General features: G+C 46.0%; 1 long non-coding RNA gene across 2 annotated transcripts; it reads left to right on the top strand.

The window, feature by feature from the left end:
• Window positions 1-814: 814 nt before the first annotated feature.
• LOC309621335 lies at window positions 815-7,950 on the top strand. 2 transcript variants are annotated; one of them, XR_014239943.1, is made up of 3 exons: window positions 815-1,241; window positions 7,011-7,097; window positions 7,707-7,950. It is a non-coding gene; the product is annotated as an uncharacterized lncRNA (long non-coding RNA). The 2 variants fall into 2 exon arrangements; XR_014239944.1 differs by lacking the exon at window positions 7,707-7,950 and adding an exon at window positions 7,361-7,412.
• Window positions 7,951-26,779: the final 18,829 nt, after the last annotated feature.

Raw genomic sequence — 26,779 nt, 5'->3', positions numbered from 1 at the left:
GGGCCGAGGAGCCGCTGTACCGCCCGTGGTGCTCCCATGACTGCCGCTTCCCCTGAGCGCGGAGGAGCGGGACCGTCTCCTGGGCCTGTAGGCCGCCCCGCTCCTCTCCTCGCCGCCTCCAGGGCTCCCGCCACGCACGCAGCACCTGCGACGTCAGCGAGGGGGCCAGGAGCTCGTGCGGGGATGGGCCCAGCCGCGATCGCCGCCCCACCCAGGAGCCCTGCCGTGTGCTCCGCCCACCCCGCGGTCGCTCCTTCCCGGACCTGCCGGCCGAGCTGCAGGCGGAGCCGGGGAGACACGGAAGCCAGAGGCGCCGTCGGGGGTCTCCCGGCCGGTCCGGGGACACCGGGCCGCTTCCATTTCTGGCTCCAGCGGCTTCCCGGTCTGTAGCCTATGAGCCGAAGGACGCAGCGCTGGGCCGCTTCGCTGTCTGCACGCTGCGCGCAGGGCCGGCACTGGAACAACAACGCGGGGGTCAACTACACGCTGCACCCCGCGTGCTACTTCTTTGATCTTTGTCTCTGGTGTGAAAGGGCCCAGATTTCCTATCCTGGGCGAAAGAAATGTTCTTTATAAATATTTTGTAGAAGGTGTTCTGTCCCCTGCCAAAATAAGATGTTAGGTGACTTGAACTGTCAGAGTCATCCGCTGGTGTTGGCCGTGAGGCTGAAGAACAGGTCACGGCCCCAACCCCCTTTGGGTGCACAGAACCCACAACAGCTGCCAGACTCCGCTGGCCATTAGCCCTCAGAGAAGCTGGACCCTTAGCGGCTGGACTCCAAGCCAGGGGTGGGGCTGAAAAGGCGGCTTTCTGTCCTTCTGGGAGCCACAGAAGTTAGTGGTGAATTGATGGATGAGGAACTGTGCCCAGCGAGTAACTATTGCTCAGAACTCTTTGGGCCCCTGCACGCGGCCGGACAGGGAGCACAGGGACAGGACAGTGTCACTCACTGCTGGTGGCTGGGGACGCCAGCACGAGGGGACCATACATGAGCACAGGCGGGCACCCTGGGGGAGGAATTTATCCCCTCACATCTTGGGCAGATTTTGGTAATTTGTTTTTTGTTTTGATTTTAGTTTTCATATTTTCTGGCGCAGGGCTAGTACAATCAATTCGTTTTGGAATGCTGGTCTCTAAGGAGGGATGTTTGCACTGTAACTCGAGAGAACAGGCCATTGCCTCCTACATCCCATCGACCAAATTCCACACCCAGCTTGTGCTGGTAGGAACTGCAAGCTAAGTATGGTTTTTATATTTTTAAATGGTTGAAAATAATTCATAAAAAGACTATTTGCAACACAAGAAAATTATATAGCATTCAAATTTCCTTGTCTATAAATAATGTTTTATTGAATCACAGTTATACTCCTTTATTTACATTTTACTGTAGCTGCTTTTTGGCTACAATGACTGAGCTGAGTAGAAACGACAGACATCATATGGCGAATCTAAAATATTTACTCTCTGGTCCTTTACACAAGTTTGCCAACCCCTGTTCTAGAAAAGTGGGGAAAAAATTTTTTTTGAAACATGTATGCTGGGATTTATACTTTTAAAACAGTTAAACTTTTAGCGAATTTTGTCCCTGGAAACAAACTTAGGTAGAAGTAAATATGTTACATTACTCTCAGTAAGCTCAGTTATAACAAACACTAATTCACAATTATTCCTGCACTGAGGAAGGGAATCCACCTGCAGATTTTTTCTTTTTCATCTAAGAAATAATCACAAATTAGTGTAACTAAAACCTAGCACCCATCTGAATTAGCATCAACTGCAAAAACTGCTAGATATTTCTGAGCCTCAAAATAGGACATTGTAAGCCATAAAAGTATTTACTTTACATTTTGCTTTGGTGACATCTCTTGACTGTGGCAGTGTTGTTTACTAAAGTTAATTGATCATGGAGAATTTCATCAAGAATCATTTTCTAGTAGAAAACTATCAAGAGTTCATGCACTATGATTCACACTAGAGTAAAATAAACTAGAAAACAATCACATTGATGAAGCAATGAATATGTAATTTACATAAGAATATAAAAATATATAACAACAAAAAAATCACTTATTACCTTATTTTCTGTTATTAAATATAAAAACATATTATGCATCTTCCAGGTATTCTTGCATGTGGTAAGCCATTTCTTTCTTAAAAGGGCATTATTGCATAATGAAACACATAGGTAAATGCATTTTTAGATTTTTATTTTGTATTTAGGAAAACACTTAAGTTCAAATTTACCAATAGTGTATATAATCGCATTGACACTATATACACTACAGAACACACTGGGAAATTCTGGATTTTATGATAATAATGTGTTATTCTGGATTGTTTTAGATTATCAAAAAAAAAAAATAGAAAGAAATTAAGAGTCCAATATAAAGAGCAAGATAGCAATCCTCTTGTCTGTTATCCTTTAAAATGGTAACCGGTTGAATTTTGAATAAAATGGATGATGGAAGGAATTTTAAGAGGCACGTGCAGCAGAATTTTTATCATTATAAGAATCGTTACTGATTTTCAAACATATAGTTTTGAATTCTAACAATTTTAAAAGTACTTATTTTGGAATATAGAGAACAGCAAACCTGGATCTTAAGACAGGGAATCTAGCTTTGCTCTCCCCAATTCATGCAGACTAGCTTTTCCAAAATTGAGAATTTTGTAAAATATTTTTACTAACCAGTCTTTCTAAAAATATATAACCTTTCAAAGTTCCGGAATTGAGACTGTTTTAAATGTCAATTTTATTTTATGAAGTGCCAACTTTTTATTGTAGACTGGTAGTGATATTTTGTAACTATACAATGTATGAACATGTCTTTTTTTTAAATGTCAGAAATTTTATTTTGCAATTTATTCTTATTGCCTGCATTAGAATACAGAGTTCTAGGAAGAGAAATGTGTTGTGTTATTTATAGTTTAATCATCATAACAATCCAAGTTCTGAAATGTTGGAAGTTCTCATTAAATATTTAATAACGGAAAAGTTGATAAATGAATGAACAAGGTGATTTAGCTTATTTCTCTCCTGCATGAATCCTTTATGCCAATAATTCCTGAGTTGCATTTTCCCTTTATGATCAGATAGTTGCTACAGTGTCCCTCCCTTGCATGGGTGTGTGTGTGTGCACTCAGATGCACGTACACACAGTAATGTTGCAGCTATCATCTTGGGCTTTAAACAAAATTTTTTTTTAAAGTTTTTTTTGTTTTTGATGTGGACCATTTTTAAAGTATTTTATTGAATTTGTTACAATATTGTTACTGTTTTATATTTTGGTTTTTGAGCTGCGAGCCATGTGAGATCTTAGCTCCCCGACCAGGGATCGAACCCGCACTCCCTGCATTGGAAGGTGAAGTCTTAACCTCTGGAATGCTAGGAAAGTCCCCATGATGGGCTTTATAGGCCCTAGAATACCATTTCTCAACCCATTAGACTTCAATGGACCTCAGGGCTATAACGAATGTTTTGGCCAACAAAGAAAGAGAAATTGAACTGAAAAAGGGCCAGAACTCATCATGCAGCCTGTATGCTCTCCCTAGCTAGCCTTCTTGAAGGTTTAATTGACAAAATAGACATTGTCTCTATGCTGATCTTTCTCCCGGAATTTTTTTTTTTTTTTTTAATCATCACCTTTTGTGACCAGGATTCTTTCTTTATTTATTTATGGCTGTGTTGGGTCTTCGTTTCTGTGCGAGGGCTTTCTCTAGTTGCGGCAAGTGGGGGCCACTCTTCATCGCGGTGCACGGGCCTCTCACTATCGCGGCCTCTCTTGTTGCGGAGCACAGGCTCCAGACGTGCAGGCTCAGTAATTGTGGCTTACGGGCCTAGCTGCTCTGTGGCATGTGGCATCTTCCCAGACCAGGGCTCGAACCCGTGTCCCCTGCATTGGCAGGCAGATTCTCAACCACTGCGCCACCAGGGAAGCCTCGGAACTTTTTTTAGTAACATTTTTCAGTACCATTTTTCTAGATCAAAGAGTAAAGCTTTAAACGTAGACTTACCAATGGCTCTCTGAGGGATCTCCTTTGTGTTTAAATGATTTAGTATACGCACCCCTTATTGTTCGAATACATTCTTAAAGGACAACTCTTTTTATGTCTGCAAAGATCATTCACCTTCTCAGTCCTGAAGATATCTATCTGTTCTTCTTGGACAAAACAAACAAAGAAACCCTTGGCTACAAAATGCTAAGTAGGGATTAAACCACCGTCTGACTCTGAATTCTTGAGTTCTTCCTGTCCGTGTACCCACAATTATTCACCTTTGTTTAAATATAATTAATATATAATTCTTTTTTAAAGTCATGTGGGAAATAGTAAATGAAAGTTAAGTAATAGAATTAATTGAAACAGCAGAGGTTAATCACAAAGTATGTGTGTATTTATCCTTGAAGCCATTCATCCTGAACGTGTATACACATATTTGGACGCTAATGTAAGAGTTAACACACATCATACTATGTTTTACATTTTCAGTTAACATTCAACGTTGTTTCCTGATTGATCCCAGTCTTTGTAATTATGATTATAATTTTATAAAGACAGAGAGTGTCTAACTGATCAACAGTGACAGAGTATTAACAGAAAATGGGCCCATTCTTACTCATCCCAATATTTCATGATTTTGAATGACACATACCCACTCAGTAGTGCTTACATATTTGCAAATACTGATCTACTGAAGCAGGTTTGCTTCGTTTCTTCTTACTTGATACTGAATATTGCTTTCAGCACTTCTCAAAACCCTTCACCATCTACATCTTTATATTGTATATTTAATAAAAAGACAATTGCTGAAGGACTTAATTATTGTCTCAATTGCATGCTAACACATTCTTTATAGACTATTTCCCCAGTATGAGTTTTCTGATGTGAATAGCAAGTGAAAGATTTTCCACATTGTCTTTAGAATTGGCATCTCCTCAGTGTGAGCACTTTCTTGTTCACTCAGGAATAAGGAATCCCTGAAGAATGTCCTTCCTTCATTACACTGAGACTATTTTTTCAGTGTGAACCCTCTCATGTCCAATGACAAATGTGACTTTAGCATTCATTTCATCGGATTTCTTCTACAGCAGTGATTAGATGGTGTACCCCTAGAGGGCTCTCCTCGTAGTAAACCTTGGGCTGTCTTCTCTACTGTGTCAGGGATGAAGCCCACTCTGAGTTCTCTGTGCATTCTGAGGCTGGAGCTCCACCTGAAGGCTCTTCCACCACGACTACAGGGTCAGGGTTTCTCTCCACATGACTTTCCTGGTGGTTTAAAAGGGATCATTTCTGGCTGAAGGCTCCATATCATTGATTACAGACACAGGGTTTCTACACTGTATAAATTCTCTGGTGTTTATAAAAGTGGGAGCTCTGGGTAAAGGCTGCACCACATGGATTCCAGACATAGGGTGTCTCTCCTGTCAGTTTTCTAGTGCGTATAAACGTGAGAGCTGCGTTTAAAGGCTCTTCCACATTCATCACATTTGTAGGGTTTCTCAGCAGTGTGAATTCTCCCCGATGACTAAGGTTACAGCTTTGACTAAATGCTTTCTCACATAAATGATATTCATTGTGGTTTCTCTCCTGTGTGAATGTGCTCATGACATCGAAGTGTTGGATGGTCACTGAAAGCTCTTCCACAGTCATTCCAAACATAGGGCTTCTCTCCCGTGTGAGTTTATTGGTGTGAATAAAAGTCAGCTCTCTGCTGTATTACCTTTATAAGGTTCGTCTTCTCCAGTGTGAGCTGTTGGTGTATAAATACGAGGCTTCAGCTGAATTATTTCCCACGTTCAGGACATTTGCAAGAGTGACTCCAGGGTGCACTCTCTCATGTTGTCTAAGGTTGGAGGGTGACTAAAAACCTTCCACATTCTGAGATCTGTATGGTTTCTCTCTAGTATAATTAGCTTATGCCAATTCAGTGATGAATAACGGCTGAAGTCTCTCCCATTTGGGCTGAAAGTATAACACATGTGGATTTAAGGTTGTTGTATGTGAAATGTCCTCATATTCATTGCATTCAGTGGGCTCTTCTCCAGCATGAAATCCCTGCTATTGACAAGGAAAGGGAGGCTGTTAAAAGTTACTCACATAATATTTATTCAGTCATTTCTCTACATGTGAATTCTAGGTGGCTCCCTCAGTGATGGTCTTCATTGAAAATCTCCCCATGTTACTTACATTCACAGGTAGTGTTACTTTGCTGAGTTCACACAGATTTTCTATCTGGTAAACCCTCACTGGTCATAGCTTTCTGATTAAGTTTTAGGTCTTCTTTATGTTTCAAACACTATATCCATGAGCTATGTTTAATCACTTACCTTTTCATTGAAGCCCAGGTTAGAGTTTGACATGTAATGTCAAATGACATGGGTCCTCAGATTGTTCCATCCTCCTTTTACATTGATAGAAAATCTCCTGGCCACATGTCCAAAGCCACGGAGGGCAGAGCTAGGGTTGAGGCTCTGATGTTGCTGATTCCCACATGGGGAGGAACCAAGGTGACTGAGGGCAAGGGCATCTGGTGGGACAGGGGGTGCAACAGGGAAGGTGGGGTGCTAAAGGCCTGGAATGGGTGTTGGAGAACAAATGTTGGTGCCTTTCACCAAGTATTATTAAATGAGACTTTTGCGAGAGGTGTCCTTGCTGTGGAGACAAGACTCTCCAGGAGACCATGGTAAGGGTTACCTGGGAATTAGTGTTAATCCTAGGAACTGAATATTAATAAAATAATAACTCTGAACAGTAAGTCAAGTCGAAGTATAACTCCCCATGATTTGCATTGTTTTCTGCACAATGGGGAGATTACATCCTCCTTACGTGCCGAGTAGCCAATGCAGGCTTGTTTTTGACCACGGGAGGAAAAAGCGTTCCTACTGTCTGCGCATGCCTGTGGGTTAGGTGGGAGGGGTCACTCCCAGCTGAATGGTTGGGGATTCATGCCTGGTGTATCTAACAATACTTTGAAAGGCTGGGTTCTGAAGGCTGCTTTCTTTTTCCTCAGATTTATCTGCTTGATTTTTGGATTGTCCCTGCATAAGGGTGCAGAGGAGGGCAGGTGGTGGCAGAGTTCCTGATAATGAAACAACAGGTGAGAAAACAAACTTACTTTGATTCCTGAATTGATCCATCTTTTGCCAAATGGTCAGGTTTCTACTTTGGGTCCGGATTTTCTAAGTGCACCCAGGAAATATTAACGCCAGTTATGTTCACCACCCTGTTAGGGATACGGCAGGTCAGGGACCAATGAAGAAATACTCTCTTTCCCAACATTTACTTTCACTTGTTCCAGCCTCCATTAAGCTGTGACCTCACAGAAGACGGGAGAGGTTTCTTCCTTCTCTTTTTTTAAAGGTCATCCCTTGGGCACAGCGACCTCCTTCATCATGTTACTGGCTGCAGTGGAGTTAGGAATGCGGTGAACACAGGGGCTAGAGAATGACTCAGAGCAGAAATCTCTAGGCCAGTGGGGAGCAGGCGTTTCATCAGGTGAGTCCTGTGTCATAGGTGCTGGTGTGAGTGGGGGTTTGGTGAGAGATAGCAATAAAGAATCATTTATTTTTCCTAATTTTAAAAAGATTAACTTTCTACAGAGTACTCATAAACATTTTGATAGCTTCAAAAAGATAAACGTAAGTTCCTTAACAAAGTTGTTCACATAACCCTTTTCCTTTGTGTTCTTAACCTTCATTCAAATTAGAAAGTTGAATGCAATGTCTGCAGATTCTTATTTTCTTAATTTGGACTGTGTATGGAGGAGAAGGGGCACAGTACAGAGAACAAAATGTAGAGCACTGGACAGCAAATGACAGTCTGGGAAGCTCCAAGACCTCACTCCGCCAGAGTGACATGAATAAAACAACCAGGATCTGCCTGAATGAGCTGGGGTTCTAGCCCAGGGAACCCCAGAAGTGGCAATAATGGGCTTTCTGATCCCACCATTGCCAGCCCTGGCACTAATAAGTGTTCTTATTAGACCCGGGGGATGTGTGTGTATGTGCTGTGTGTGTGTCTTTCTTCTCCTGGCACCCCTGGACTTGCCGAGTGTGCATCAGTGTTTCATGAAAGCCATGGCCATGTGGTGCTAAAGTTATAAGACCCTCTCAGTCTTGTATCTTCCTGCGTTGGATACATAAAATTTCTCTAATAGGTCCAGATGCAAATGTTCAGCTGTCTCCTTGGCTCCTACCTGCAATGGCATGGGGATGTCTTTTCCTTGGGAAAGCAGCTCTAGGCTCATGGAGAGAAGAGCGGCACACGTGTAGGGTGGGCAGAGATAATTGGAGCAAGCAAGTGAATTGCTAAGGTCTCCTGATAAGGAGGTAAGAGGCTGGGCACTAAGGGAACCCAGGTCTGCAGAGTCAGGGTTCCGACTGCAGAATTCTCCACATTAGCGTGAGGAGCGCGTCTCCTTCGCGGCAGCCTCCTGCCCAAATCTTCCCAGCCTTGTCGGCTGCTGGGGTCCCGTCGTGCCGTGCCGAGCCGAACCGGCAGGTAGCTACGAGGCGGACGCCCCGAGACGAACTCGAGCGTTTGGGCGGTCGGAGCTGATCCCTCGCCGCCCAGCGATCAGAATGCATCCCGCTGACGTTCGAGCCCGTTGTCGGGAGCCACCTGGCGGCCGCTTTTATATTGTCCCTTCCCTCCTGAGCTTTGGTGACCTTCGCGAGGGATGTGACTCGCCCGCCAGGCGCGGGGCAGAGTTCCGGGAGGCCGCTGACGTTGGCGGCGACCATCCCGGTGATGCGGAGTGGTGAGCGCGTCCTGCTCTCACCGGAGATTGAATGTGGCGAGAAGTGTGCTGTGGGGCCGGCGCTGAGCTCCCTCGGACGGTTGTGGGGAGGTCTGCGCCGGTCGACCAGCACTCCCTGGTGCCCCTTGGCCCGCTGAGACTTCCCGTCCTGCTATGCGTGACCAGGAGAGGATGTCCGTGCACGACGTCGTCCTCCGTGTGTCACGATCCGTCGGTGCGTCCTCGCCGGCTTGGGGACCCGGGCCCATCCCGGTGCAGTCGAGGCGGTGGGGCTGCTCGCCGTGGGCCACTTCAGTTTCTCCGTGTTGCACGCGAGGCGGTCACGGGGGCGAATCTTGCCCCGAGGCAGGGGCACGGGACGCTTGTCAAGAGACGTGATCCACCCGGCAGATTGAACCGGCGTCTACGCGGGGAGCTCCCGTCCCCACTCCTTGGTCACCTCGTCAGCATGGCGCTTGCGTTTGTGCAGGTCTCCTCACCGCGGACTGTCGTGGGCAAGCGGGAAGGGTGCTCGTGGAGGGCCGGCAGTCCCTCCTAGGCTTCGGTGGTCGTAGGTCGTAGTCGTTTCTCTTTGGGAAACAGGGACCGCCCGGGGCATCCGGTGATGGTCGTGAGCAGACACGAGCCTGGCCGCGGTCCTGGGTGGGCGTGGTTGTCGGTAGCTTCTCTGAAGAAGCTCTGCAGACAGGGAAAGGCGTACAGATGCACGGGCGGACGGGAGGATCCCCCAGGGCGAGAAATGGGACCGATGGTGGCATGGGTCGAGGACGGGTGTCAGGGGCGTGGCGGTGCGCCTTCGCCGGTGTGCGATCTGGATCCTTCCTGTTGAGGTTCACACCAGTTACACGTAACTTGGCGTCTGCAGCGCAAGGTCGACCAGATGGCCGGATTTCGGTATCGGGGTAAGAGGAAAATTTAATGAATTAAATTTTTTTTGTTGTGAGATTCACTACAATGTGAACATTAGTGAAATGAGAAATCCTGATGTTTACAGTAAATCGACATTACTGTAATAACTACTATCATTTGCAATTTTTTCACAAAATGTTGATTTATGAAATTTAAAATATATTTAGTACAATTTTTTGTGATACAAGTCTGCTAATGAGAAAACTGGAATTCTTTTGCAAGGGGGATGCCATTTAGCTTATTAGAGATTCCTATCATCAAAATTTAAGTTGTTAATCCTGACTTATAAGGAGATTTTGCATGGTTTACATATTTCATATTTGAAAATTCTTTTCACACATATATATACTACCAAATACTGCAGTTCATGAGCATATGATTTTAATTGAGCATATTCATTGCTTGGAAGGAATTTATAAAATTCCGTTAGATTCTTCTATTGATATTTGCCTTTTAATATGTCATTATATTGTACATTAGTCATTTCTAATTCTGTTTGCAGTTAATTTTAAAAACATTGATTCAAGTTTATCTATCCACAGAGGATCTGATTGATTGAAGATGGTGAAGGAGGGTTTTGGGATGCAGAATTTTCTAAATCCACCTGGAAGTCTGGCAACGTCTCCCTCCAGCCACAAGGCCCTGCCCCACACCCTGCAACAACCAATCTGGAAAACCAGACTTCAACCTCTGCAACAATAGGCCCCAAGGGTTAAGACTTGGTCAGTGACTCACAGCTTCGTCATTTTCAGTCTTTTCCATGTAGAACCAAATGCGGGGAAAGCCAAATATGTTCCCCTAAGTAATCACTTAGGACGCCCCTCTTCCTATCCGCTTGTCTCCAGCCTCCCCCATCACAAGCTCTGGGCAGGACATGCCTTCCTTTTTTTTGCCACCAGAAAGTGTCCCCACTCTTATGTGTGCCTGAGTCTCAGCCTGATGTGAGGGGTGTTGGCTGACTCCCGTGCTCTATAGACAAGTTCTGAGTAAATAGTGATTGTTCTCATTTTGGGGGGGGGGGCGGCGCTGTGTGTTTCTTTTTTCATATCCCAGAGCTTAGTAGGGCAGGAAGCAAATAAAACTCATGATAATGTTCCCCATGTTATTTTAAAAATCACATTTATTAATCACTATTTTTTAAGTTGAGACACAATTCACGTACCATAAAATTCACCCTTTGAAAAGTGTAGCATTTAGTGATTTATAATCTATTCACAAAGTTGTGCAACCATCGGCACTAATACCAGAACATTTCATCACCTCAAAAAGAAACCCCATCCCCATTAGCGCATTCTATTCCACCTATGCTCAGGCCGTGGCTACCACAAATCTGCTTTCTGTCTCTACGGATATGCCTATTCTCAATATTTCATGTGACTCGAATCATAAAATATGTGCCCTTTATGTCTGGCTTCTTATACTGAATATCATGCTTTTGAGGCTCATGTTTTAGAATGTATCAGTAATGTACTCCTTCGTTTGGCCTAAGAATTTTTCTTTTTAAGTGATAAGATTTTACGTACATTCACATGCCACCTGGATTTGTTTTTCTAAAAAATATATTTTCGATTTTAACCATTTAAAGCCTACAGTTGACTAACATTAAGTACCACTTCCCTGCCTGACCCCAACTTACCCCACTCACCTGGAGCTGTCAGTAGGCCCAGAGGACACAATCCCAGCCATGCTGCCCTTCCTTGGAACTCCCAATGTCATCCAAACTGACCATGACCCCACTATTAGTGTCCCTCATTGTAGCAAAGAGAACTCCAGACACGGAGAGACTCTAGTGAAGAGGGCAGCTGCCCCCAGGCAAGTTGTTGTGCTTGGGACAAGGAAGCAGTGCCCTGGGACCTGCAGTCACCCAGGGGCCCAATTAGGTACAGTGCTGGTCTCCTGAGGGCGTATTATGCTGAGGTCCCCGCCAGGCCCCTATGGAGGAGAACCAGTGAACATTTGGGGACATCTCTTGTCATTCTTTTCTCCCTTCCTTCCTTTCTTTCTCTTTTTCTCTTTCCACCCGGAAGAGGTAAGGCTTGACAAGAAAAAACTAAATGACTCTCTAGACCATCCGTATTTCAGGGCTGCCTCATGGACCTGTCCTTATTTTCTCCATAAAAACCCTCTGAGGAACTAAGACGTGCTACGTGTTCCATGCGCGCTCACCTGTGTGCCTGCCCCGCACAGTCCTCCATCTTCCCTTCTCTCTTCCAACACTTCACTCCCCTGTGGGGGCTTATGCAAGGGCAAAGATTGCTGTGAGTTCCAGCATGATGTCTGCCTCACCCTCTTCATGACTGTCTTGCTGACTCAATAGCCTGTGTTCTGGCTGCTCGGGAATCCCTCGTCTGTCCTCTGCTCAGGGACACTGCTCATCTTTAGCAACACCCACCTGTATTCCTCACTGTTCAGGCCCTGGGAAATCGGCTGTCCTGACCTGGGACAGCTTTAAATATAAGAAACTGCTACCTTCTACCGCTGGGGTCAGAAGGCTGGGTGTGTGGTCCAAGGCTCTCGGAGGTGTTTTGCATCCTCCCAGAATCTCCTCTCACCTCCCTAAGAAAGTCAACTACCAGGACACCTCCAACCAACACCCTCCATTAGATGCTGAGCTGTCAATATTTCCAGCCCAGAAAGACCACAGCCTGTGCTTTGCAACAGGGAAACCCCTCCCCTCTACCTCCAGTCCATCCAAGTCGTCCCCTGTTCCTCAGCTCGCACAGCCCACAGACGGTTTCTGAGTCTGTTCAGCAGGCGAGGTCCCATAGATGTCAGGTCCTGAGTCTCTTCCAGCCACCATGTTCCACCCAACGCTACATGATGAGTCCACGGTCTGCTGGGAGTGCAGGGGCCCCTCCCATGTACCTCTTCTGGCACTGTTGCTGGATCTCCTTCCTCCTTATATCAGGGCAAGGAGCTTGGTTTCTCTGGGCCTGTGAGTGGGGAAGGGTAGGAGCGGACGAGTGGCCTAGAGAGTCCAGTCCATTCTGCATCCTGTGGGCCCATGACCCTGGTGGGTGGAAGCAGAGGGTGTAATGAGACAGCGAGGCTCTTGGCCTGCTTGGTGGCTCGGGATTTAGGGCACATTCAAGCGGAGGATGAACCTACTGGAGAATGTTGGTCAACAAACAGTTTCTGCATGTGTAGGAGCTGAACCAGTTCACCAAGCTCTCTCAAAACTAACATCCATTTATAAACACTTCTGGCAACAGGGGAAGGGCAGACGATGTTCCAGGAAACTCCTCCCTAACCTCCTGGAAACATTCTGACAGGGTCTTTGAATATGCAACAAATGTGTGCTTTGGTTAAGAAGACATTGGATGATTTGAAGGTACATTTTGGAAATGTAGAAAACTAAAGTACTTCAGAATTAAAATCCTATTTTATGATTTAGAATCTACTGTACTTAGATGACTGATAAATTGTTTAATGAAACCATTGGTAAAAATAAAAGCTGAGAGTTGAACAGTTTTAACATTACTTTCTATTTTCATAATTTTTACATTATAGTCTAAAACTGTGGCATGCTTAACTATTTGTCCATCTATCTCTCCTTCTCCCTCTCTCCATAGTTTTAAGATGTTTGTCACTATTTGGTACGTGCCAATGCTTCTGTAACATGCACACTTCATTGTGTAGGAGAAGTGGTAACGTTTGTTCACAGGAGTGTAAGTGAGGAGGTGATGTGCGGGCGGGCTGGGCCACTGTAATGTGGTGAAAGAAGGGCAGGCATTGTCCAGGGGAGCTGGGCCCTGGCCCCTAGGCTCCTGCTTTTATCCAGACATCTGGGGCGCCCTGATTCACTCTTGACCCAGTAAACAGGAGGCCTAGAAAAGCTCTGTGAGCAGCCCTGGCCAGGATCCCTTCATGTACTTCTCTCCATTTACATCGTGGGCATGAGTTCTCTCAAAGATCTTCTAAGTTCTCAGTTCTTCTGATTTGTATAATCTTCGCTTTTCTTCTTGCCAAGGATGTCACTAACTAAATCAGCCTATGTATGATTAATATGAACATATATTATTGATATATTAATCAATATTATTATATCAAAATAATATTAGTATATAATATTTAACATTTTATTTACATTATATGTACATATATTTATGTAGTATTCTTTTATTATAATAAATTAAATTAATAAATATAAATAAACTATTAATATGAATATATATTACACCTGCGAGTCGGGATTTACCACCTGGGTGCTCAACTCTGCCCACTGAGCCACACCGTGTGCCTGAAAAAATGAAGACTTCAGGGCAAAGTGAAATGTGAGGGGGAGGCAGGCAGAGAAGACCCAACCTGCAGTCACAGTGAAGAATGAGGTGTGTTCTCAAGACCAGCTTGAAGCGCACACTCTTAGTGAGGGGAGTGGATGCAAACACCTTTTCCTGCCCCGTGCACCCCGTCTGGAGTGGGGGTGGGGAGGAAGTGTCCTCCAGGCATTTCTTCTCCGGCTCCTTCCACCGGACCCACTCTCCTCCCCAGTCTCTGCTGTGACACTTGTGTTTTGCCACATGGAGGTGAATTTACCCCTCCGCCACTGTTCTCCTCCCTCCCGTCTCTGTTTTCTTTCCCTTCCTTGAGCCTCTCAGGCCTGCTATTAGCCAGGCTGGGGCCCTTCATTGCAGCCAGCGTGCTGTCCTTGCCCCATCTTCCTCCTTTCAGAGCTGGGATAACTGGGTACCTGCTGTCACTGGAGACTTTCCCTGCTGTTAGTCTCCCCCCGCCAGGTGCTCGGATGTGCAGGACAACTAAAGACCCCTCTGACTTTCCCCGGGTGTGCATGCTAGCACCGACTGGAGGTTGCTAAGGCTTGCCACCTAAGCACAGGCTGTGCGTTGGTTTAAGACATAACCCAAAAATGCAATAAGAAAAAATCTCCCCTGATAAGATTGGCATGACTAAATATATTCAGAACTTCATTGAGCCTATTCTCATACACTCAATTTATTACAGCTTTAGAGGTTTCTAACTTCTACTCAGATTTGTAAAGATTGGTCACTGGGAAATTTATTAGCTGTCATTGTTTTCCAGATGGCAGAGTAAACAGGGACTAAAGGTAGAAACACCTGCAAAATACCTAACATGGTCAAAATTGTCCGACTACTTTTACAATGTTATTGTTTAACCATCCAGACAAATGAGAAATGCCAGAGAAAAGTCAAATATAGATGTGTTTTCGTTCAGTCAAAAAGATGACAGTGAGAGGTGAGGTGAGGAAGCTGGCCCAGTGTGGGTGGTAAGACCAGGAAGTTGAGACCTTATGCAGGCAGCTGTGGCGGCAGCTCTACCACGTTCTCCATGGGGCTGGTCTCTGAGCCCCCTAGACGGGCAGCTTTTCTTGGTAAACTCAGTGTCATGATATCAGCCATTCATCAGGCACTTCTTTGGCTTCACACGTGAGCAGGACCCTTGTAGCTGCAAGGTTTACAAATTAGAGCCTCTGCAGTCACTAGTCTGTGCTCTGTGCTCTCCTCAACTGAGGTTTCTTCTGGTGTCTATCACAGCACCTATACCACGTCCTGAGTGTCCAGGCTTACAGTGGCTCTGCTTGAGACTGGGCTGTGACATTTCTGTGTCTAGCATGTAGCAGGCAGTGCATGAACATTTATTGGGGACAAGGAGGCTAAGCTACACAAGCTTCTACTCCTAAGCTGATTCACACAGCTTGTGACTGCAGCTGAGCTCCAGAGACCTCACTGCCTGTGATGGGTGCTAAAGCTCTCACAGCTTGTTTCATCTGCGTGTTCTTTCCCCCCTGATAATATGATCCTTTTAGCTTCTCCTCCTAGAGGTTTGCACAGACCGAGTGGGAAGGACCAAAGTTGTTCCAGTCTTGTGTCAGGCTGTTAAAGCTCAACTACACTGAAAGCTCATGAGAGGTACAGTATCACGTGGGGGTGACTTTCAACAAGAGTTGTCACAGTGCCACTAACCTCAACAAGCTTATTCACTTTTTGTATAAAGGTTTTAGTCCAATACTCTGCTCAAAAAGTGCAGAATGCACATTGTGTGATGTTTAAGCCCTTTGTTCTTGCTCTAGGGCAAGATTTCTCAACCTGGGGATTACAGACATTCTGAGCTGGATGACTTTTTGCTGTGGGAGCTGTCCTGTGAGTTCTGGGACGTTGAGCAGCACCCCTGGCCTCTACCCACTAGCATATCCTCAGGCGTGACAACCCAAAGTGTCCCCGGATGTAGCCACTTGTCCTCTGGGGATGGGGGATTGGGGAAAAATTGCCCCAGCTGAAAATTTTTTCTCAAGTGGCACCAGTAGATTGCAAGGAGAACCAAAACAACAGCTACAAAAACAACAACAACAAATGACTCACCAAGACTTGCCCAGTGATGGAATTATGACAAACTAAAGAATAGGCTTTCATTGTGTAGTAGCTTCAGGCTATTTTTGGATCCTTCTGTGCAGATCGGACTGGAAGTCCTCCATTCCTTAGTGGTATTTGGCCCAAGGCCCCAAGATGCCTTTACCTAAAGTGTGTTTAATGCTACGTTTGTTTAATATATTACCCCAGATCTGCCCCTCTGTGTGCCTGCATCAACAGCGTGTATCTACTTAGATTATACAATGTGAGAAAACAGAATCCTCATTATTTCAATAGCCCTCAAGGTAACAACTCACAATGAACCTAAACTAATTTTATTGATAATAGTGAGACTTTGCTCCAGAATATGTAGTAAATGTTAGGAAACAACGTATTTTACAGGAATAATTCAAAATGCAGTTAAAGAAACTTAATCATCATGACTGTTTACCACCAGAATCAGGTAGTGTAGCATGTTAGGTGGTGCAGCAAGGTGAAGATGACAAGCCAAATATCTCTAACATGTTCCCCACTTACTCATCTCTAAAATATGGGGCACCACTCAGGGTGCACACGGATGTGCCACCCACACCTCTGGCCCAGAAAACACTCACTACTCAACTGCTGGAGTGCCATCAACAGGTATCTTCCAGCCAAGATCCCCTCAGGCAGCCTCACCCATGCATGGGTCCCTCTCAGGGCTGCCACGCCCAATGGTCAAGTGCAGAGGGGCACTTACAACACCTGTGATGGCCACATATGCTTCAGAGCCCGAATGGGTTGAGCCAAGGCTTCCTCAGGGCTGGACACCTGAAACTATGTCATCTGCCCATACCTGATCCCTCTTTGCCCTGTCACAGAGGTTGACACCTAACTTGCACCCTGCTTGCCAAAATCGATCTTAACATTCCCTTCCAGAGAAACTGACTTGTGACGGGGGGAAAGCAATGACAAGAAGTATTTGGGAGCTAGACTGCTCCGCATTTAGGCAGTAACAAGGACCCCTCCACGGGCTAGGTGGAGCACCCATAGTGTCTGAAATAGCTGATGGTCCAGGTGTGCAAACTCTCACAGGTGAGAGGGTAGTAATTGCTAGTCACCATCGAAGCCAGCAGAGGAGCTTCCGGGTAGAAAGAAAGCAGAAAAAGCTGAACCCCCCACCCAGACCCAGGATTTTGATAAAAGATATTTTCACATATTGAGATATGGGGAAGTCGTCTGGCTTATACATGAGTTAACTTGAATGTTACGCATACTAGAACAACCTGTGTGTGGCCTATCAAACATACATTGTGCTTCTGCTTTAATTATTAAAGAAAAGAGTGCATTGACCAGAAGTAAAGAATGTGCATGTTAAAAATAAAGATGAAATGCCTCCCTTCCTGGGACGCCAATGCTGAAGCTCCTTCAATAATAAGCCTCACTTCCCAGGTGCCAAAGCCATGCTGACTTGCTGTGTATGCGCTGATCTGTGTTTTGTTTGTTTGTTTTCTTTTTGCTTTTGTTTTCTCCCCTGAAGCCTTAAAGGAATGTATCCCTGACTTGTTTAATGTTCTTTGCTCTGACAATATATAAAACTGTAGTGAAAACCATGCTTCCATGGGACAGTTCCTCAGAGCTATCTGAGGGGTTGTCTTCCAGGCTATAGTCCACAGTTTGGCTCAAATAAGATGCTTCTCTGGTCCTATTGTAGATTGTTTATTGTTTATTTTCATCAACAATTTATTAGTTACTCAACTGTGATGGGAAGAGAGATGGGGTCTGTCACATACCTGTGATGGGGAGAGAGATGGGGGCTGTCACACACCTGTGATGGGGAGAGAGATGCGGACTCTCAAACACCTGTGATGGGGAGAGAGCTGGGGGCTCACACATACCTGTGATGCAGACACTACTGGTGGCTGTTGCATACCTGTGATGTGGAGAGAGTTGGGGGCTGTCACATACCTGTGATGGGGAGAGAGTTGGGGGCTGTCACATACCTGTGATGGGGATAGAGTTGGGGGCTGTCAGGCACCTGTGATGGGGATAGAGTTGGGGGCTGTCAGGCACCTGTGATGCAGAGACAGGTGTGGGCTGTCACATACCTGTGATGGGGAGAAAGCTGGGGGCTGTCACACAACTGTGAAGGGGAGAGAGATGGGGACTGTCACATACCTCTAATGCTGAGACAGCTAGGGGCTCTCACACACCTGTGATGGGGATAGAGCTGGGGGCTGTCACATACCTGAGATGGGGAGAGAGTTGGGGGCTGTCACTCACCTGTGATGGGGAGAGAGCTGGGGGCTTCACACACCTGTGATGGGTAGAGAGCTGGGGGCTGTCACTTACTTGTGATGGGGAGAGAGCTGGGGGCTGTCACACACCTGTGATGGGGTGAGAGCTGGGAGCTGTCACACACCTGTGTTTGGAAGAGAGATGGGGACTTTCAAACACCTGTGATGGGGAGAGAGCTGTGGGCTGTCACATACCTGGGATGCGCAGACAGCTAGTGGCTGTCACATACCTGTGACAGCGAGACAGCTGGGGGCTGTCACGTACCTGTGATGGGGAGAGAGTTGGGGTCTGTCAGGCACCTGTGATGCGGAGACAGCTGGGGGCTGTCACATACCTGAGATGGGGAGAGAGCTGGGGGCTGTCACTCACCTGTGATGGGGAGAGAGCTGGGGGCTGTCACACACCTGTGATGGGGAGAGTGCTGAGGGCTCTCACACAAATGTGATGTGGAGAGAGCTTGGGGCTGTCACTCACCTGTGATGGGGAGAGAGTTGGGGGCTGTCAGGCACCTGTGATGCGGAGACACCTGGGGGCTGTCACATACCTGAGATGGGGAGAGAGCTGGGGGCTGTCACATACCTGTGATGGGGAGACAGCTGGGGGCTGTCACTTACTTGTGATGGAGAGAGACTTGGGGGCTTTCACACACCTGTGATGGGGAGAGAGATGGGGACTGTCAAACACCTGTGATTGGGAGAGAACTGGCGCCTGTCACATACCTGGAATGCGGACACACCTACTGGCTGTCACATACCTGTAATAGCGAGAGAGCTGGGGTTAGGGTTAGGGTTAGGGTTTAGGGTGTAGGGTTAGGGTGTCCACCCTTACGTCCCATTCAGCTGTGAGTGTAGATGTGGTCAGTCCAGTTGCATCATAGCCCCTGATTGAATTTTGTAAATATTCCTGTCTCTCTCACTGTCATTTTTTTTAATAATTAATTTTTATAATGGGGTGTAGCTGATTTGCAATGTTGTGTTTCTTGGTGCTGTACATCCACTTGAGTCACTTACAGAGAGACATCAGTAAATTCTTTTCTAGTTTCTAGTAGTCAGATATATGTTTTTTCTGTGAATAGAGTGTGCTGAGTCCAGTTCCTTGAACAATGAGTATGTCTTGGCGATTACATTATTGGCGTATGGAACGGTATCTGTGCCAATTTCAACCTCCTGGTTTATGCATCAACGCACCACACTTTTCCCCTTAAGCAGCCGTAAGTGTGTTTTATAAATGTGTGATGGTGTTCTGTTTGTAATTCAGTTCACGGTTGGCGATTTTTAGATTCCCTTTATAAGTGATATCTTATGATAAGTTTCTCTTGCTGTCTAACTTATTTCACTCTCAATGACCATACATAAGTCCCCCTGAGTTGCTGCAACTGGCCTCATTTCATTGATTTCAGGGCTGAGTAATATTCCGTTGTGCTTAAGTACCAAATTTTCTTTCACCATTTTTTCCTTCCAAGGACTATGAAGTTGTACCCAAGTCGAGGCTGTTGTAAACATAGCAGCAGTAAACGGGGTGCCTGCGTCCTGTGGATTTTTGGTTTTGCCGACATATAGGCCCATGAGTGGAAGCGCCCTATGCTTTGTAGCTCTGTTTTTTAGATGTTTTAGGAAGCACAGCACACTTCTCCAGAGTGGCCGTTGGCTATTTACATTCCCCCCTTCAGAGTAACAAGGCTCCCTTTTCTCCTCTCCTTGTCCTGCATATCTGGTTTTTACCCTTTGTCAGGATGGTCCTTTTTTCTGATTCGAAGTGATACCTCTTTGTAGTGTTGATTTGCATTGCCAGCTTCTTTGGTTGGCCAAAAAGGGCGTATGCGTTTTTCCTGCATATATTCTGGAAGTTAAATTTGAGAGACAGCTTTTTGTTTTTTTAATTGATGAATTAATTTATTTTTGGCTGTGTTGGGTCTTCGTTTCTGTGCGAAGGCTTTCTCTAGTTGGGGCAAGCGGGGGCCACTCTTCATCGCGGTGCGCGGGCCTCTCACTATCGCGGCCTCTCTTGTTGCGGAGCACAGGCTCCAGACGCGCAGGCTCAGGAGTTGTGGCTCACGGGCCTAGTTGCTCCGCGGCATGTGGGATCTTCCCAGACCAGGGCTCGAACCCGTGTCCCCTGCATTAGCAGGCAGATTCTCAACCACTGCGCCACCAGGGAAGCCCCTTGAATAGTTTTGTATTTAAAGTTTGTCTGTGGGGACTTCCCTGGTGACGCAGTGGTTAAGAGTCCGCCTGCCAATGCAGGGGACACGGGCTCGAGCCCTGGTCCGGGAAGCTCCCACATGCCGCAGAGCAACCAAGCCTGCGCGGCACAACTACTGAAGCCTGCGCGCCTAGAGCCCGTGCTCGCCCACAAGAGAAGCCACCGCAATGAGAAGCCCGTGCACCGCAACGAAGAGTAGCCCCGCTCGGCACAACTAGAGAAAGCCCACATGCAGCAACGAAGACCCAACGCAGCCAAACATAAATTATAAACTAAAATAAAATTTGCCTCTGAATAACTTTGAGTGAATTTGGTATAAGTTGTAAAGTTTGCATCTACATTCACTTCATTCCAAATGGTTTCCAATTAATTGTTCCTTAACTAATTTTAGAAGACTTTTGGGATAGAGACTCCATTTTCGTTTGAATTTCCAGTTTAATGGATTCAGCAGTCCTGTCAGTAGGGCACGCTGCCTCCAGTGACGTGTGAGGGAGGCGAGGCCTGCACTTCCTGCACTGACCACAGGGTGGCGCCGAGTTCACCTCTCTGACCCACAGCGCATGCTCGTTCCCTGCGAACTCGATTGTGAGGGCAGCTGAGAGGAGTTGAGCCTCCTCAGGCGCGGGGGCGGGGGCGGGGGCGGGGGCCTTCGGGTAGGACGCCCGGCTCAGCGTCTCGGCTGAGAGGAGCTCGGTCTCCATCTCCTCAGGACTCGGTGGGGTTTCGGCTTCAGGACAAAGTGGGGCTGCCTCCACGCTGACTAGGGAACTAGGTTTCCTGAGGACCCAGGTGATGCCTGAGGAAAAGGTGAAGAGACGATGAGGAAAAGTGGGGAGAAGCTTCCTGTGGGCGACTGACCGTTGAGGGGGTCCGTCTTCGTGTGAGCGAGGGAGGGCTTGGCGTGGAAAGCTGGGTGTTTGGTCAGGTTTGTGTGCAGGGTAGCCAGCGTGAGTTACGGGGCGTCCAGTTTTCCCAGCACCATTTATCGTGGGGAGTGTCGTGCTCCTTGGTGTGTCCTTGGTCCCTGTGTCATAAATTCACCGACCCCGTCCGTGTGGGTTGAATTCTGGTCTCTCTGTCCTGTTCCTCTGGTCCCTGTGCCCGTTTTGAGCCAGTTCCACACTGTTTTGGTGCCTGTAGCTTCTCAGCAGAGTGTGACGTCAGGGAGGGAGATGCCTCCAGCCCGTTCTCTTTTTTCAGGGTTTCTTTGGCTATTTGGGGTCCTTTGTGGTTCCCCACAGATATTAGGAGGATTTGCTCTATTTTGGGGGAAAATACCATGGAATTTTGGGAGGGATTGCATTCACTGTGTCCACTGCTTTGGGTAGCATGGATATTTTAACAATATTAATTGTTCCATTCCATGAGAACAGGATATCTTTCCATTTCTTGGTGTGTTTTGCAATGTCTTCATCAATGTCTTCAAGTTTTCAGTGTGCAGGTCTTTCACCTCCTTGGTTGACTTTATTCCCAGGTATTTTGTTCTTTTTGAATGCAGTTGTAAATAGGGTTGCTTTCTTTCTCTTTCTGATGGTTCATTATTAGTGTTTAGAAAGGCAACTGATTTCTGTGTATTGATTTTGCAACTTTACTGAATTGATTTATTAGTTCTAATAGTTTTTTTGTAGAATGAAGTGGAAAATTGGAATTCAAAAATCCCACTGTTTCTACCATATCCAGGTCATCCACAACACGGAGGACAGCGGCTCCTAATATAACCTTCCCACAGTGCCTCTAAATGACATGTGGACTTTGGGTGAACTGGATCTGGGTAAGGCTTGGCTTCTATATGGAAGTTTGATGTTTTCTCTGCTTTTCTGGCATGCTGTTGACATACATGATGTTTTGAAAAGTAATTGACTTTCCAGTAATTTCAAACATACAACTTTACATACATAAAAACAAGTCTTGTACCTTGATTAAATATACTCCTAACTATTGATGTTGACATTCTTAAAAATGGAATTGTTCTCATAAATTCTTTTTCAGATTATTTTTTGCCAGCGTATGCATATAAGATAGATTTTCATGAATTGATATTTTGTTCTATAACTTTGCTTATTAATGAGTCGATTAGCTCAAATAATTTCTTTGTTGATTATAGGTAGTTTTATATATAAGATGATGTGACCTATGTTCTGTGAAGAGACCTGGTTTTAATTTTTCCATTCACCCATGGATGCCTTTTCTTTCTTTCCTCAAGATTCTGGGTAGAACTTCCAGTACACTACTGAGTAACGGTGATGAAGGCCAGCTTCCTGGCCCTGTTCCTGATTTCAGGAGTAAATCTTTCAGTCTTTAACGTTGAGCATGATGTTTGCTGTGGCTTTTTGTACTACTCTTTTCCATATTGAGCAAATTTCCTTTTATTCCTGCTTTCTTGAGTGTTTTTCATGAAATAACCCTGGATTTTCATTGTAGATTTTTTGCATTAATTGATATGATTATGTGTTTTTACTTCACACCATTATTGTGGTTGAATACATTGCTTACTTTTAATATGTTGAGCAACCTGAAATTTCTGGTGTAGAGATACTTGCTTATGGCATTATCCATTTAAAGTTCTGTTGGTTTCATGTTGCTATTATTGTGTGATAGATTTTTACATTCCTATTTATAAGTTGTACTGGGGTAGTTTTCTTGTTTTTTTCCTTTATTTTTAAAATCTTTTTTAAAATAGTGGTTTTATTTCATTTTACTTATTTATTTATTTTGGCCACGTCCCATGGCTTGTGGGATCTTAGTTCCCCAGTCAGGGATCGAACCCGAGCCCTTGGCAGTGAAAGCACAGAGTCCTAACCACTGGGCCACCAGAGTATTCCCCAGTTTTCTTTTTCAAGATGTATTTGTATAATCTGATTAGACTTGGCTTGGTGTAAGTGGTTTGGAGGGTTAGCATTAGGGCTGGGGCTGGTGTGAGGGTTGGGGCTGTGTACGGTTTACGGTTGCTGTTATGGTTTAAGTTTTATGGTTAATGAGTTATTTATGGGTATGGTTAATGAATATATTTTCTGGTATGGTTATGGTTATGGTTTTGCTTATTGGTTAAGGTTTATGGTTTTGGTCTCAGGGTGTTAGGGTTCTGTGTTAGAGTGGATGTTAGTGTATGGGTTAGAATTGGGGTACAGGTAGGATACGGGTAGAGCATGGGTTAGGGTAAGGTACAGGTTTAGGGTACGGGTTAGGCTAAGGTTAGGTCAGGGCTTAGGGTCAGGATCAGAGTTTAGGGTTAGGGCCCATGTCAGGATTAGCGTCAAGGTTGAGCGAGGCCATTGTTTTCTGCTCCTCCAGTGCTGGATTCTCATTGATAGACGAATGAAATGTCTGCTCTGGTCACCCACTGTTTCAAATTGAGCTCAGCCTTAGTCAAGGGTTCTTAGGGCCTCAGAGGTCATGCAGGGTTTCCCTCCACCCTCCCTCCTGGGAAGGGTGATGCAGGCCCCACTCTGTCTGGGCAGCCCCAGGTCCAGCATGGCCCTGACATGCAGGATACTAAGTAGACGTGATGTAAGACTTGGTGCATCAGTCTGCCAGCCCCCAGGTGCTGCCTTTTTTTTTTTTTTCTCAATTAATTAATTAATTAATTTTGGGCTGTGTTGGGTCTGCATTGCTGCCCGGAGGCTTTCTCTAGTTGCGGCGAGTGGGGGCTTCTCATTGCGGTGGCTTCTCTTGTTGCAGAGCACAGGCTCTAAGCGCGTGGGCTTCAACAGTTGGGGCTCGCGGGTTCTAGAGCGCAGGCTCAGTAGTTGTGGTGCACGGGCTTAGTTGCTCCACAGCATGTGGGATCTTCCCGGACCAGGGCTCAAACCCGTGTCCCCTGCATTGGCAGGTGGATTCTTAACCACTGCGCCACCAGGGAAGTCTGGTGTTGCGTTCGTGAGGGCTGGTGGGGCCCTCTTGGGACTGGACGGATCCTTTGTTCCATCTGCACGGGTGTCCAAGCAGGTCTCAGGACAGCCCTTGGCCTCTGAGCATCCAGGCAGGCACCCACGTTCCTCCAGCTCAGGTTAGCCTTGGCCCCTCCAGCCCCCGTGGCCAATTACTGAGCTGATTGTGTCTTTACTCTTTCAAATTAAATTGCTCTCTCCAGGTGGGCGAGAAGTTTACTTGTGAACTTGGTTAGGGTTAGGGGTTAGGGGTTAAGGGTTAGGGGTTAGGGTCAGGGTTAGGGCTAGGGCTAGGGCTAGGGGTTAGGGTTAGGCTTAGGGTTGGGTTAGGGATAGGGGTTAGGGTTAGGGTTTAAGGTTAGGGTTAGGGTTAGTTTTGGGTTAGGGTTAGGGTTATGGTAGGGTTAAGGTTGGGCTAGGGTTGGGTTAGGGTTAGGGTTAGGGTTAGGGTTTAGGGTTAGGGTGTCCAGCCTTATGTCCCATTCAGCTGTGAGTGTAGATGTGGTCAGTCCAGTTGCATCACAGCCCCTGATTGAATTTTGTAAGAATTCCTCTCTCTCTCACTGTCTTTCTTTTTTGATAATTAATTTTTATAATGGGGTGTAGCTGATTTGCAATGTTGTGTTTCTTGGTGCTGTACATCCACCTAAGTCACTTACAGAGAGACATCAGTAAATTCTTTTCTAGTTTCTAGTAGTCAGATATATGTTTTTTCTGTGAATAGAGTGTGCTGAGTCCAGTTCCTTGAACCATGAGTATGTCTTGGCGATTACATTATTGGCGTATGGAACGGTATCTGTGCCAATTTCAACCTCCTGGTTTATGCATCACCGCACCGCACTTTTCCCCTTAAGCAGCCGTAAGTGTGTTTTGTAAATGTGTGATGGTGTTCTGTTTGTAATTCAGTTCACGGTTGGCGATTTTTAGATTCCCTTTATAAGTGATATCTTATGATAAGTTTCTCTTGCTGTCTAACTTATTTCACTCTCAATGACCATACATAAGTCCCCCTGAGTTGCTGCAACTGGCCTCATTTCATTGATTTCAGGGCTGAGTAATATTCCGTTGTGCTTAAGTACCAAATTTTCTTTCACCGTTTTTTCCTTCCAAGGACTATGAAGTTGTACCCAAGTCGAGGCTGTTGTAAACATAGCAGCAGTAAACGGGGTGCCTGCGTCCTGTGGATTTTTGGTTTTGCCAACATATAGGCCCATGAGTGGAAGCGCCCTATGCTTTGCAGCTCTGTTTTTTAGATGTTTTAGGAAGCACAGCACACTTCTCCAGAGTGGCCGTTGGCTATTTACATTCCCCCCTTCAGAGTAACAAGGCTCCCTTTTCTCCTCTCCTTGTCCTGCATATCTGGTTTTTACCCTTTGTCAGGATGGTCCTTTTTTCTGATTCGAAGTGATACCTCTTTGTAGTGTTGATTTGCATTGCCAGCTTCTTTGGTTGGCCAAAAAGGGCGTATGCGTTTTTCCTGCATATATTCTGGAAGTTAAATTTGAGAGACAGCTTTTTGTTTTTTTAATTGATGAATTAATTAATTTATTTTTGGCTGTGTTGGGTCTTCGTTTCTGTGCGAAGGCTTTCTCTAGTTGGGGCAAGCGGGGGCCACTCTTCATCGCGGTGCGCGGGCCTCTCACTATCGCGGCCTCTCTTGTTGCGGAGCACAGGCTCCAGACGCGCAGGCTCAGGAGTTGTGGCTCACGGGGCTAGTTGCTCCGCGGCATGTGGGATCTTCCCAGACCAGGGCTCGAACCCGTGTCCCCTGCATTAGCAGGCAGATTCTCAACCACTGCGCCACCAGGGAAGCCCCTTGAATAGTTTTGTATTTAAAGTTTGTCTGTGGGGACTTCCCTGGTGACGCAGTGGTTAAGAGTCCGCCTGCCAATGCAGGGGACACGGGCTCGAGCCCTGGTCCGGGAAGCTCCCACATGCCGCAGAGCAACCAAGCCTGCGCGGCACAACTACTGAAGCCTGCGCGCCTAGAGCCCGTGCTCGCCCACAAGAGAAGCCACCGCAATGAGAAGCCCGTGCACCGCAACGAAGAGTAGCCCCGCTCGGCACAACTAGAGAAAGCCCACATGCAGCAACGAAGACCCAACGCAGCCAAACATAAATTATAAACTAAAATAAAATTTGCCTCTGAATAACTTTGAGTGAATTTGGTATAAGTTGTAAAGTTTGCATCTACATTCACTTCATTCCAAATGGTTTCCGATTAATTGTTCCTTAACTAATTTTAGAAGACTTTTGGGATAGAGACTCCATTTTCGTTTGAATTTCCAGTTTAATGGATTCAGCAGTCCTGTCAGTAGGGCACGCTGCCTCCAGTGACGTGTGAGGGAGGCGAGGCCTGCACTTCCTGCACTGACCACAGGGTGGCGCCGAGTTCACCTCTCTGACCCACAGCGCATGC

Source organism: Balaenoptera borealis, assembly GCF_965194805.1.
Source record: "Balaenoptera borealis genome assembly, contig: HAP1_SCAFFOLD_296, whole genome shotgun sequence".
NCBI lineage: Eukaryota > Metazoa > Chordata > Mammalia > Artiodactyla > Balaenopteridae > Balaenoptera > Balaenoptera borealis.
This window is presented reverse-complemented; position numbering and strand designations above follow the sequence as displayed.